Source organism: Heterodontus francisci, chromosome 18, assembly GCF_036365525.1.
Source record: "Heterodontus francisci isolate sHetFra1 chromosome 18, sHetFra1.hap1, whole genome shotgun sequence".
NCBI lineage: Eukaryota > Metazoa > Chordata > Chondrichthyes > Heterodontiformes > Heterodontidae > Heterodontus > Heterodontus francisci.
This window is the reverse complement of record NC_090388.1, coordinates 32,037,221-32,051,624: the sequence shown is the minus strand read 5'-3', so window position 1 is coordinate 32,051,624 and position 14,404 is coordinate 32,037,221. Positions and strand designations below refer to the sequence as shown.

General features: G+C 40.9%; 1 long non-coding RNA gene across 1 annotated transcript in view; it reads right to left on the bottom strand.

Moving 5' to 3' along the window:
* The window catches only part of LOC137379537 (uncharacterized), a 178,252-nt gene extending 167,706 nt beyond the window's left edge, over nt 1-10,546 (bottom strand). The window contains exons 1-2 of the long non-coding RNA XR_010976851.1: nt 10,353-10,546; nt 9,984-10,067 (exon numbers count right to left, since the gene is read on the bottom strand). This is a non-coding gene — a long non-coding RNA (uncharacterized lncRNA). The remainder of the gene's footprint in view (nt 1-9,983; nt 10,068-10,352) is intronic.
* Between the last annotated feature and the right edge of the window lie 3,858 nt (nt 10,547-14,404).

Below are 14,404 nucleotides of genomic sequence, written 5' to 3'. Positions count from 1 at the left end.
GAAAAATTTCTTCCATATCATAAGTATCAGAATGCTTTTACAAGTTAAACTTATGAAATTTAAAGTGCACGTGCTGAGATTTTAAAACCATAAGTCATTTATTTTCATGTGAAAAAATAATGTAACGCCATTGTAAATTCTAAGTTTAAGTAATTCTAGTGGTAAGTAAAAAAAAGACCTTACATTTATTAGTAAAATAAAAACATGGGCAATAAATTAAAGTAAGTCCATTTTATCACAACTTCCACTTTTCCCCAAAGAATTAAACCTAAGGCACCTCCTCATATTTTTCTGAGCTCACCAGCAGAAGTTCCACACTCAGAATAGCAAGGCAGAGGCTGCTAAGTAAGCCATCATCACCAACAATATCAACAGTATCCCTCACAAGCACCTAATTCTCCAGCAATGTTGAAGCATTATTTTAACCTGATGGATGGCAATAAAGATGATTCACAATTTTTAATTATAGGAGAAGATGAATGCAAAAATTTTGTAAATTGCTTGATGTCGTTTTCTTTTGCCTGGAGCAATCCACAGAACTGCAACTTCCTCTTTCCCCTAAAATAATTCCCAATCATTTTGTGAATGTAAAATGTGTGTGACTACAGGAACACTGTGATGTTTCTCCACACTGTTTCTTCCCATCAATCTACTTTTATGACTGTGTACACCATATTATGACTTTCACTGTACTTCAGAATTTTCCATGGGTGCTTATATGTAGTCAGAGCCAGGAAACAAGACTGCAAGTTACATCACTGACTGGGTTTCTGAAATATTTAGAGGTGTCTATTAAGAATGGAACAAAACACAAAAGCAATGAACTGAATAAACAAAAGAATAAAGAAATTTACACGTTTTGAGTTTTGTGTGCACAGGAAGCCAAAACAACAGCCAGACAAAGTGTGGAAGCGAAAGTTTGGGGGAGTTTTATTATACAATAACAATTCATCTATTTTCCCACAGCAAGCAACTTAATCGTCAACAAGTCATTAAAAAAAATGCTTAAACTACAATTGTGCTGGGCTGGGCGGGGAAGGGAATTTTCAACTTCGACCCAAAACTGGCGCAAAGTTGGTTGTGTGCCCATAGCAACCAGCCATGGTCCCAGTTTGGAGGACAGAACCATTTTTAGGTTCAGGCCGTTTTTAAGTTTTACTGGAAAGCTGCAGGGGCCAAACTAATGCTTTGCTGCAGCTCGCTGGTTTTGGTTGGTGGAAAATAGGTAGGTGGGGCCTGGTGGAGGGGAGTGATCCTGTGAGGGGGTAGGGTGGGCCTTGGGGGGGTGGGGGTGGTGGGGAGTGAGAAATGGTCAGTAGGCATCCCAGATCTTTTTGAGGATAGGAGGATCATGAATGATCACCAAAATCTTTAAAAAAAACTTACCTTCACCTGGGAGGCCTCCGGGAGACCCTTAAAGGACTGCTGGTTAGGTCGCTAAATCAGTACAACAGGGACTAATATATATGACATATCTGCTGTCCATTTTACATAAAAACTGTAATCAGTGTCCTATAACCAGCACAAGGCCCCAGTTTGCAAATTTAGACAGCCTTCTGCCTGTTTTGGGCATGAGTGCTGGACGGCAATGATTAAAGGCCTACCTGAAAATTAAACCAAGATGACCACCAGATTTTCCTCTGCTAGTTGCCCATTTTTCAGATGAGAAATGGACAACTGTCTGTTGAGAATTGATAACACACAGTTTTCAGATTTTCAAGGTTTTGTACATATTCGTACATTTTCATAGTTTCAGGGTTTTCCGGTGTGAATTTTCTGTGGTTAGTCACATTGATCAAAAGTAATGGTAAAACACTTGTGTCCATGGTTTGTAATTAGGTTGGATTTCAATTAAAAGAATACGATACTGAAGGTGGATCTAAGATGACAACAAGTGGTGATAAGAGATGCTGTACTTTAATTCTTGGTTGTGTTATCGACCTGGCTAAACTTCAGAGCTTTAGACACATCTAGCCAACCAATAGTCTCCAGCTTCACCATTTTTTCTAGTCCAGTAAAAATTCTAATGCTGAAAAGATATCGTAGCAAAAATGAGACCCCTGAATAAAGAGATTTCTATCCAGTCTTGGAAAGTAGAACAGTAGATTCCAGGAATGTATCAATACTTTCAGCAGTCACAGGAAGTGTATCAATACTTGAGGGAGTCTGCACACAGAAAATTTGGAAATTACTGCATTATGCTGCATTTGAAAAGCTGTATGGAGCATGACTTATGTTTTCACTTAACATGACTGTCTGTCGTTACAAAGAAGGTGCAACATTTTAACAATAAACCAGAAGTGGCCTGCATCCTTTTTGGGGCGTAATCACATAGTCAGCAATCGCAAGAGCTGAGCTGGTTGGGGATGAACTGATGTGTAAGTGCTTGCTCCTGCAATTATTTAGAGATGTGATGGGAGAACCTCTGTAGGATTCTACACCATGTCCCATGTAAAATCAATGGAAACCCTTAATAAACAGCATAAATGGACGTTTATGCCATTTCTCCTGAGAGTTTAGTGATCTCTTGTCAAAGTTATAGAGAACTCCTGCAGAAATCCCAGGCAGTTATGCTGTGTGCTGATGCTGAAGAGGCTTTTATTTTCTTATATACAGGGGAGGCGGTGGCATAGTGGTATTGTCATTGGACTAGTAACCCAGAACCCCAGGGTATTGCTCTGGGGACATGGGTTCAAATCCCATCACAGCAGGAGGTGGAATTTGAATTCAATTAATAAATCTGGAATTAAAAAGCTAGTCAAATGATGGCCATGAAACCATTGTCGATTGTTGTAAAAACCCATCTGGTTCACTAATGCCATTTAGGGAAGGAAATCTGCTATCCTTGCTTGGTCTGGCCTAAATGTGACTCCAGACCCACAGCAATGTGGTTGACAGTTACATGCCCTCTGAAATGGCCCAACAAGCCACTCAGTTGTATCTAACTGCTACGAAGTCAATAAAAAGGAATGAAACCAACGGACCACCGGGCATTAACCTAGGCACCGGAAACGACAACGGCAAACCCAGCCCTGTCGACCCTGCAAAGTCCTCCTTACTAACATCTGGGAGCTTGTGCCAAAGTTGGGAGAGCTGTCCCACAGACTAGTCAAGGAACAGCCTGACATAGTCATACTCATGGAATCATACCTTACAGACAATGTCCCAGACACTGCCATCACCATCCCCGGGTATGTCCTGTCCCACCGGCAGGACAGACCCACCAGAGGTGGTGGTACAGTGGTATACAGTCGGGAGGGAGTTGCCCTGGGAGTCCACAACATTGACTCTGGACCCCATGAAGTCTCATGGCATCAGATCAAACATGGACAAGGAAACCTCCTGATGATTACCACCTACTGCCCTCTCTCAGCTGATGAGTCAGTACTCCTTCATATTGAACAGCACTTGGAGGAAGCACTGAGGGTGGCGAGGGCACAGAATGTACTATGGGTGGGGGACTTCAATGTCCATCACCAAGAGTGGCTCGGTAGCACCACTACTGACCGAGCTGGCCGAGTCCTAAAGGACATATCTGCTAGACTGGGTATGTGACAGGTGGTGAGGGAACCAACAAGAAGGGAAAACATACTTGACCTCGTCCTCACCAATCTGCCTGCCGCAGATGTATCTGTCCATGACAATGTTGGTAGGAGTGACCACCACACAGTCATTGTGGAGACGAAGTCCCGCCTTCACATTGAGGATACCCTCCATCGTGTTGTGTGGCACTACCACAGTGCTGAATGGGATAGATTTCGAACAGATCTAGCAATGCAAAACTGGGCATCCATGAGGTGCTGTGGGCCATCAGCAGCAGCAGAATTGTACTCAACCACAATCTGTAACCTCATGGCCCGGCATATCCCCCACTCTACCATTACCATCAAACCAGGAGACCAACCCTGGTTCAATGAAGAGTGCAGCAGGGCATGCCAGGAGCTGCACCAGGCATACCTCAAAATGAGCTGTCAACCTGGTGAAGCTACAGCACAGGACTATCTGCATGCCAAACTGTAAACAGCAAGCGATAGACAGAGCTAAGCGATCCCATAACCAACGGATCAAATCTAAGCTCTGCAGTCCTGCCACATCCAGCCGTGAATGGTGGTGGACAATTAAACAACTAACTGGAGGAGGTGGCTCCACAAATATCTCCATCCTCAATGATGGGGGAGTTCAGCACATCAGTGCGAAAGATAAGGCTGAAGCATTTGCAACAATCTTCAGCCAGAAGTGCCGAGTTGATGATCCATCTCGGTCTCCTCCTGAAGTCCCCAGCATCACAGATGACAGATTTCAGTCAGTTCGATTCACTCCGCATGATATCAAGAAACGACTGAAGGCACTGGATACTGCAAGGCCATGGGCCCTGACAATATGCTGGCAACAGTACTGAAGACCTGTGCTCCAGAACTTGCCGTGCCCCTAGCCAAGCTGTTCCAGTATAGCTACGACACTGGCATCTACCCTGCAATGTGGAAAATTGCCCAGGTATGTCCTGTACACAAAAATCAGGACAAGTCCAACCCGGTCAATTACTGCCCCATCAGCCTACTCTCAATCATCAGTAAAGTGATGGAAGGTGTCATCAACAGTGCCATCAAGCAGCACTTACTTAGCAATAATCTGCTCAGTGACGCTCAGTTTGGGTTCCGACAGGGCCACTCAGCTCCTGACCGCATTACAGCCTTGGTTCAAACATGGACAAAAGAGCTGAACTCAAGAGGTGAGGTGAGAGTGACTGCCCTTGACATCAAGGCAGCATTTGACCGAGTATGGCATCAAGGAGCCCTAGAAAAACTGAGGTCAATGGGAATCAGGGGGAAAACACTTTGCTGGTTGGAGTCATGCCTAGTGCAAAGGAAGATGGTTGTGGTTGTTGGAGGTCAATCACCTGAGCTCCAGGACATCACTGCAGGAGTTCCTCAGGGTAGTGTCCAAGGCCCAACCATCTTCAGCTGCTTCATCAATGACCTTCCTTCAATCATAAGGTCAGAAGTGCGGATGTTCGCTGATGATCGCACAATGTTCAGCACCATTCGTGACTCCTCAGATACTGAAGCAGTCCGTGTAGAAATGCAGCAAGACCTGGACAATATCCAGGCTTGGGCTGATAAGTGGCAAGTAACATTTGGGCCACACAAGTGCCAGGCAATGACCATCTCCAACAAGAGAGAATCTAACCATCTCCCCTTGACATTCAATGGCATTACCATCGCTGAATCCCCCACTATCAACATCCTAGGGGCTACCATTGACCAGAAACTGAACTGGAGTAGCCATATAAATACCATGGCTACAAGAGCAGGTTGGAGGCTAGGAATCCTGAGGTGAGTAACTCACCTCCTGACTCCCCAAAGCCTGTCCACCATCTACAAGGCACAAGCCAGAAGTGTGATGGAATACTGTCCACTTGCCTGGATGGATGCAGCTCCAACAGCACTCAAGAAGCTCAACACCATCCAGAACAAAGCAGCCTGCTTGATTGGCACCCCATCTACAAACATTCACTGCCTCCACCACCGATGCACAGTGGCAGCAGTGTGTACCATCTATAAGATGCACTGCAGCAATGCACCAAGGCTCCTTAGACAGCACCTTCCAAACCCGCGACCTCTACCAACTAGAAGGACAAGGGCAGCAAATGCATGGGAACACCACCACCTGCAAGTTCCCCTCCAAGTCACACACCATCCTGACGTGGAACTATATCGCCGTTCCTTCACTGTTGCTGGGTCAAAATCCAAGAACTCCCTTCCTAACAGCACTGTGGGTGTACCTCCCCCAAATGGACTGCAGCAGTTCAAGAAGGCAGCTCACCACCACCTTCTCAAGGGCAAATAGGGATGGGCAATAAATGCTGGCCTGGCCAGTGACGCCCACATCCCATGAATTAATTTTTAAAAAACTGCCCATTTTCCTGTTTTTTTCTATGTATAATGTCTGTTATATGTCCTGGTTCTGTTTTCAAAAGGCGATATTCGCTAAAGTCTCGCCAAATAATTTTCAATGCATTAGCATTACACTATTAACTAAAATTAAACAAAGAAGTTTACTAAATCGTAACTTTAAACTTCAGCCATATTATACAGACACTGAAGGCTATTGTCGCTCAGAGCTATCAGGATCTGATTGATGCCATAAGACCAGCCAGCCCACTGATCAGTGAAAACACAGAACCAGGGTGAATCATTGCAATGGTTGGAGGCAACCTGTCTTAGGCCGCTGTTTTGGGTACAGCCAGCAGCACATGGCAGGCATCAAGCCTTCCCCCTCAGGGCACACATAAGTGGCACATTGAAAGCAATGCCAGCCTGCCAAGACAGTTGGTCACTTTCAGGAGCAAGCTGACCTGAGAGGAGGTCACCTCAGTCCCACGAGCCTTTGTAGCACAGGAGCAGCTAATCACTTCTCACAATATTGGCCCTCAGGATAATCCAAGAAGAAGCACTAGAATCGGGGAAAGAAGAGCATGATTAGTTAGCCATGGGAATCACAATTTGAGGAAAGCGTAAGATGTGGTTTACGTTCAAGAAGAATGCGCACTTATGTCATGGACATTACAGTCATTCAGCAAGAGGTGTACTTATTTGGTGCTGACATACTGAATCAAATGATAAACACCGGAATAGGCATTAAGGTAGCTTGATGTGATATTCTAGAATGGGTATGGGATTGCAGGAATTTTCCTTTATTTAAAGGGGGGGGGGAAGAAGGAGTTATGGAAATTGTGACATAGGTTAATCTTGTTAAACAGATGAGAAGACCTCATCAATAAGTTGATCCTCTGTGCAGCAGTCATTGAGGAGCCATGGAGTGATGGCCATTCTGATGTAAGCCTTCATGTTAGTCTGGCTCGAAAGCAGGTTATGCCAGCTTCCCATGAATGCCCATATCCAGGGCACAGCAAGCTACAATTATGCAAAACACATGACCTAGAGAATATTAAAGAGCTCCTCCTGACCTATTGAAGAGCAAAGATGCCTGCTAAAAACATCAATGGTACGGTCAATGACCATCCTGGTACAGGCATGTGCTTAGTGTATCGCTCCTCTATGCTGCTCTTGCAATTCTTAGTGCAATCATTAACCATGGCAGTAAGAGGTATGTCTTGTCACCCACAAGCCATCCGTTCACACAATTAACTTCCTTTAAGGGACGTTGAGGGGGGGGGGGGGGGTGGTGGGGGGACGGGGGGGGGGGGGGGTGGGGTGCGCGTGGGGAGGACAGAAATCCTGAGAACAAATGGATCTTGGCAACTTCCAATAAATCTTGTGTTGACTTGGAGGATTCTTTACATGTGTTGCACACAATATGGAAATATAGGCCTCATTGCAAGCTGACACCGAACCAACTTTTTTTTTACTGTTCCAATTATAATTGTTGACACAAAGGGTAGAAATTACTCTGATGGGTGACATTTTCCATATTTGTGTGTGTGAAATTAACTCTGTAACTCACAAGTGACAAAGTCAGATGAACTTCAAAAAACCCTTAAAATGATTACCAACAATGTTCTATAAATAACATTTTGCACAGGTTCAGAATCCCTCTGGTGAAGATTTCTCCTGTTTATTATTTATGTTAAAGTCATAAACATATTGTGGGTAATTTTAACTTTTGGTGGTGGTATAAAAAGGGCAATTAAGGATCAGCTGCTGATTATGCACCCCGCCTGATTTTCCTGTTGCCCTTTGACTTCAATGTAAAGGAAAGGGATGTATTACAGGTGGACAATGTATTACAGGTGGACAATCTGATATTGTCAATTTTACAGGACCACTGAAGGTTAAAATGACTTCCATTATTACAGTGTTGCTAGAAATAGCAAATGGATGAAATCTGCACCCTTCTACAATGCCATTGTACATAGACACCAGGGGAATTCTTCCCTTAAGCTTTTTGGTGAATTGAGGGAGTCGGACTCTGTTCAAATTACTTTGAGTGCTGTATGTATCTTGGGGAATGTCAAACTAGATTAAAGTATCAAGGGATTCCATTGTGCTGTCACCAGTGTAGAAATACGATTTTTACTTCAATACCTTAAGGGTCTCATGATGATACCAATGTGAAATTGACTGTCAATACCTATGGTGCAAATTATTTCCTGGTAGTTTAAAAGCATCTTACTGAGATATATTTCTTCATATTTATTTATCTCTTTTGATTGTCTGCTTCCTATACTGCTCCCTCAATCAATCTGCCATACAATAAAACTCACACCAATAAAGTTAATGTTATTATGCAATAAATACATCACTTCAGGGAGCTAACTAGCTATTCGCCATTGGAAAAAGAAACAAAAATGTGGAAAAGCTGTTTCAAATGTGACAGTAATCTCTTTACCTTTCTTAGTAAATTGCTTTACTGTGAAATATTTTTTCATCATCCAATGATAATTGTCAAATATTAACCTTCTCAGTGGTTTAATTTCTGGTGATTTATTTTTCCCCATCATCCACGTTATTTTTTAATGGCAAAAAAGACAGCAATAAGTCACATGCTAGCAATTAAATAATACAAAAACACCTTTGTAATGACACCTCTTAACAATTGTTCATTAGTTTGCTTTTATTAATGAAATATCAAATACTTATAACAATTATGTAAAATAATCTTTACCTAGAAAGTGGTTAGAATGTGGAACTTCCTACCACATGGAATAGTTGAAACGAGTATCACAGATGCATTTAAGGGGAAGTTAGATAAACACATTAGGAAGAAAGGAGTATAAATTTATGCTGATAGGGTTAGATGATGTAGGGTGTCAGGAGCCTCGTGTACAGCATAAAATCAACATAGACCAATTGGGCTGAATGGCCTGTTCCTGTGTTTTAAATTCTATTTAATTCTATGGAAAATCCCTGCATGTGTTTCTATAATGCAGACGCTCTTTCACCAAACGGCGACGTGAGGTCTCACTTAAAAGTTTTAATATTCATGGCAAATTAATAAGCTAACTACAACTACTAAATGATTTGTGCAGCCTATGCACCTGAATAACATAGAAACATAGAAAATAGGAGCAGGAGTAGGCCATTCGGCCCTTCGAGCCTGCTCCACCATTCATTATGGTCATGGCTGATCATCCAACTCAGTAACCTGTTCCCGTTTTCGCCCCATACCCTTTGATCCCTTTAGACCCAACAGCCATATCTAACTTATATTGCCAGCTGAGTCCAGGTCATTGCTGTTAGTCAGAATGAGGAACTGGTATACAATGCAAGCCCATCCTGCCTGACTTTCCAATGTTACACTTCTCTGCTTTGCTCCAGCATTAATCAAGACTAGAGGCTCAACCTAGCGCCTAATTCAGGTCTTACATCCCCAAATTCACCTAATTTTGCTAACTGTTGTCACAGGTAGAGAAAACTGGGTTAACTAGACCTGAGTCTTGAATTTACCATTACATTTAGTTTTATCTCATCGACCTGTACCCTATATTGCCATGGAAACCCTGTCAAGATAGGTTTCCTTCAATTACTGCTCAGGAAGCCCATTGCCATAGTAACGGAGGGAGCAGAAGGACCAAACCAGTATATAGTTTTCACACATCATGGACCCACTTGTAGTAGATCTTTATTTGGCTTCTTAGCCCCAGTCTGAAAAACAGGACCTATGTAATGGCCCACTTAACACCTTGGGGTCAATTTCCTCCTAACAAAAATATTACCAATGAAGTCCAGACTCTGGAAATCCTGTTTTGTATTTGCACTGCTAAAATTATAGAGAATTTCAACCTTTCCCCATTGTCGTTTGGCATTTCTCAGGCAGCAAATGGTGCTAATTAATACCATAAAATTAAATTAAATTATAAAATATTTTTCTCCCATTTCAAATGATCTATTCTTCACAATCTTTAATACACTTTCTGTATCATTTCTCAGTATTACATTTCTTTGACTTTATTAGATACAATCCATCAAAATCATTACACTGCTGTTGACTAACAATTCAGCTCAGAAATATATACATCTTACCTAGTGCAGGCTGGTGTCCTCATGCACAGTTGTAGGGTCCTTGTTTTGAATGGGATAAAGTTCAGGTGCAAGTTTCTTCTTCACCTTAAAAAGAAAAGTATTCTGTGTTTTTATAACATAGATTATGTTGATTTTATGTACAAGAGAATATTCTTCTTGCAAAAGTAAATTGAATGGGTTAATTGAAAAATAATTCATTTTCAGTTGCCCTTGAGATAATCCGAACAATGGTAATCCATACAGCGTCCCAAAACACTGGTCAATACAATGATTTATCATCACTGTGCAACAATCTCAAAGTGCACAGTGACTGTTGTCTTCACATCATTTGTTCATTGTTAAAATCAATTGCTTATTATGTTCACTGACCTGAGAACTAGTCTCTCTTTCTAGCATTTTTTGACAAAGGTGTTGAATATTCTTGCTGTATTGCAGACGTACGTTATGTTTTCATGCTCCCTAATCGTACAAAGCAATACTATTCCTCAAATTATTGAGGAGAGCCGACAATATGATAAACTTAGCATTTGTCACGCCCAAAGAAATGCACAATCCGCTCTTGTTCCTCTTCTGCCTGTTGTGTGTGTATATATGTATATATATATATATATATATATATTTTAAAAATGCCACTAATAGAAGCACTACGGAAAAACGTTATACTTTGAAATAACTTTGAATCAACTGCATTGCACCAAACTTCCGGTTTGACATCATGGGCTACAAAACCCAAACATTCACACAATCAGATAAAAAAAACAGGAAACGCACTCAACTGTCTGAAACAAAAACCTAGATTGTACACAGATAATGTTCAAGAAGGGCATACTCAGTATAGCTTTCTTTTGTGAAACAATGCAGCATGAATTAAAAACCGTGAATGAAAACATTAATTTGTAAGCAAGAAATTTAGAAGCAATACTGTGTGCAATAAAGCACATGGAGGACAATTACGTTTTTGTTTTTGAAAGCAAAATGAACCCTTCAAGTAAGAGAGCAGCTCATTCATCACAAGTGAGTTTGTAACCTCTGATTATACAGGGGTTCCTGCTTTGTATTAAGAAGGTGATCTAATGAAAAGTTGACACTTGATCTTCACATCAACACAGGAAAGGCAAATTCAGCACAGCTTAGCAGTTATTTGCTTGACTTTAACGAGATGAGCGCTGAAATAAACAGGCTGCAAGAAAGCAACACATTGCAGTAGTCTGGATTCTTAAAGCTAGACCTGGTTTGGATTCTGCTACAGATTACTGCTCACATAAAGAGACCCACAAAAGACACCAACTAACAAGACAGAGCCACCAGGTTCCTATACTGTATTCATTGACCATTTGATGATGGCAGTTTCAATCACAAACAAGAATCTTAAACTTAACCAAAGCTAATTACGAAGGCGTGAGGGGAGAACTGGCTAAGGCTAATTGGGTAAGTAGACTGGAATGTATGGTGGTAAATGAAAAGTGGGAAACATTTAAAGTAACAATTCAAAAGGTTTAACAAAAGTACATTCCTTTCAAAAACAAAAACTCATCAAGGAAGACCCATTCATGGCTCACTCAGGAAGTTAAGGAGAGTATTAGACTAAAAGAAGAGGTTACAATGTTGCAAAAAATAGTAGCAAGTCTGAGGATTGGGAGTGTTTTAGAAACCAGCAAAGGATCACCAAAAAGTTGATAAAAAGGGAAAAATAGAATGAGTAAACTAGCCAGCAATATAAAAACAGATTGTTAGAACTTTTATAAGTACATAAAAAGGAAGAGAGTAGCTAACGTAGACATTGGTCCCTTAGAGGCAGAGACAGGAGAAATCATCATGGGGAATGGGTAAATGGCAGAGGCGTTGAACAAATATTTTGTGTCTGTCTTCACAGCAGAAGACACAAGTCCCATACTAGAAATAGGCAGTAACCTAGGGGCTAAAAAAAGTGAGGAAATTAAGGATATTGATATCGGCTGAGAAAAAGTATTGGAGAAACTTGAGAGAATAAAATCTGACAAGTCCCCGGGACCAGATGGCCTACATCCTAGGGTTCTAAAGGAGATAGCTGCAGAGATGATTTTACAGAATTCCTTAGATTCAGGAATGGTCCCATCAGTTTGTAAGTTGAAAAATGTTATGCCGCTTTTCAAGAATGGAGGCAGAGAGAAAACAGGGAACTACAGGCCAGTTAGCCTAACATCAGTCATTGGAAGATGCTGAAAACTATTAATTAAAGAAGTCTTAACATTGCACTTGGAAAAGCATTGTATGATTAGAATAAGTCAGCATGTTTTTACTAAAGGGAGATCCTGTTTGACAAATTTACTAGAGCTTTTTGAGGATGTAACTCGTAGGGTAGATAAACGGGAACCAGTAGATGTAGCATACCTGGATTTTCAAAAGACATTCGATAAGGTGCCACATAAAAGATTAATAGGCAAGATGGTGTTGGGTGTAATATATTAGCGTGGATAGAGGATTGGTTAACAGACAGGAAGCAGAAAGCGGGCATAAGTGGGGCATTTTCAAGTTGGCAAGCAGTGAATAGTGGGGTGCCACAAGGATCAGTGCTGGGGCCTCAGCTATTTACACTCGATATTAATGACTTGAATGAAGAGACAAAGTAATGTATCTAAGTTTGCCGATGATACAAAGCTCTGTGGAAAGGTAAGCTGCAGAGAGGATGTAGAGAGGCTGCAAAGGGATATAGACAGGTTAAGTGAGTGGACAACAAGATGGCAAATGGAGTATAATGTAGGAAAGTGTGAAGTTTCACTTTGGTTGTAAAAATATAAAAGAATATTTTTTAAAAGGTGTGAAACTTGTAAGTGTTGATGTTCAGAGAGACTTGGGGGTACTCATACAAGAAACACACAAAGATAATATGCAGGTGCAGCAGGCTCGTTCAGGACTGAGGTGAGGAGAAATTACTACACTCAAAGGGTTGTGAATCTTTGGAATTTTATACCCCAGATGGTTGTGGATGCTCCATCGTTCAATACATTTAAGGCTGGGATAGATAGATTTCTGGTCTCGCAGAGAATCAAGGAATATGGGGTGCGGGCAGGAAAGTGGAATTGAAGCCCAAGATCAGCCATGATCGTATTGAATGTTGGAGCAGTCTCGATGGGCCATATGGTCTACTTCTGCTCCTATTTCTTGTGTTCTTGGGTTCTTGTATTCCTGGTAATAATGGCAACAATGACCTAAAGTTTTTATGGCATAATGACTATCAGTTCATGACAGAAGTTTCAACTTATGGTTTTATAGCATGATATTAATTCATGAGTTCCTTGAAGAATTAAGTCTGTTCTTTATAGGTTTAAAGTAACTTTATTGTAGAACTATTGGTTCAGATCCACAAAAATGAATGACTTGAAAATTCCAGCAGAACTTCCTGTTTGGCCAATAGTTCCAAGTGTTATGGTACCACGGTAAAGGCTTTATGATGTCTAATAATTCAATAGATCAAATGCATCCTCTAAACAATTACACTTATGTAAGCCACTTAACAGATTATAGGGAAGATCCCTCCATCATGCAAATAACTTAATTGTCAGGTAGAATAATAGAGTTCTCAGCTATGATTATAATATTCTAATTGTAATAAGGAACATATATAAAGCTTTTTTAAAATTCATGCTGGGAACTTTCATGACAGTTAAAATGTATGATAAAATTTTCAACATTTGAAATAAGTAATTAAACAGTTTACCAAAAACAGATAGAAATATTTCTTACAATTACAAAACTGAAAAAACATGGAACAAGAGAAGGCTGTTTCACCACTCAGGCTCACTGGGGTCTAAATTTAACATTCCTGCATCTGTTTCATGGGCCTTAAATGGGCACAAAGATAATCAGTTAAGAAGGACAAAGACTCGCATTAATAGGCACAGATGTTCAGGTTGGGGCCTTTTATTCAAGCAGCCCATCAAAACAATAAACAGCATTTATACACAGAATCAATTCCAGTGTTTGTAGTGCCTGTGACAGTGATTTCTGTTGGAAGCTTATGCTTGTTTGATATCCTTGAGTTCATAACAGTTCACCAAGCCATTGCTTGTTACTTAAAGAGATTCCAGCTAGCAGAGTATAAGCTCTAGCATGCAGTTGTGCAGTTAGATTCTAGATATTTTTATGATTCACAGCAAGATTAGCAATTCATGGAGTGTTTTAAGGTTTGTTGTTCATGAACCCAACCTTTCTTACACTGAAACCCCAAGGCATCTGTTTTTAGGGTAGTAACCAGGTCAAAGACAAGGTAAAGAATTCATTCTTCAATTTTCTCTGAGGTTCTTTTATGACAAATGAAACTTTGAGAATGAGAACTCTTGATATTTTTCCCAACATACTCTAAATGCTAACAAGTCCATTATTCAGATTTTTTGTGAAGTTCTGAACAGAAGGCCTAGAAATTGGCTCTTGCCTGACTTCTA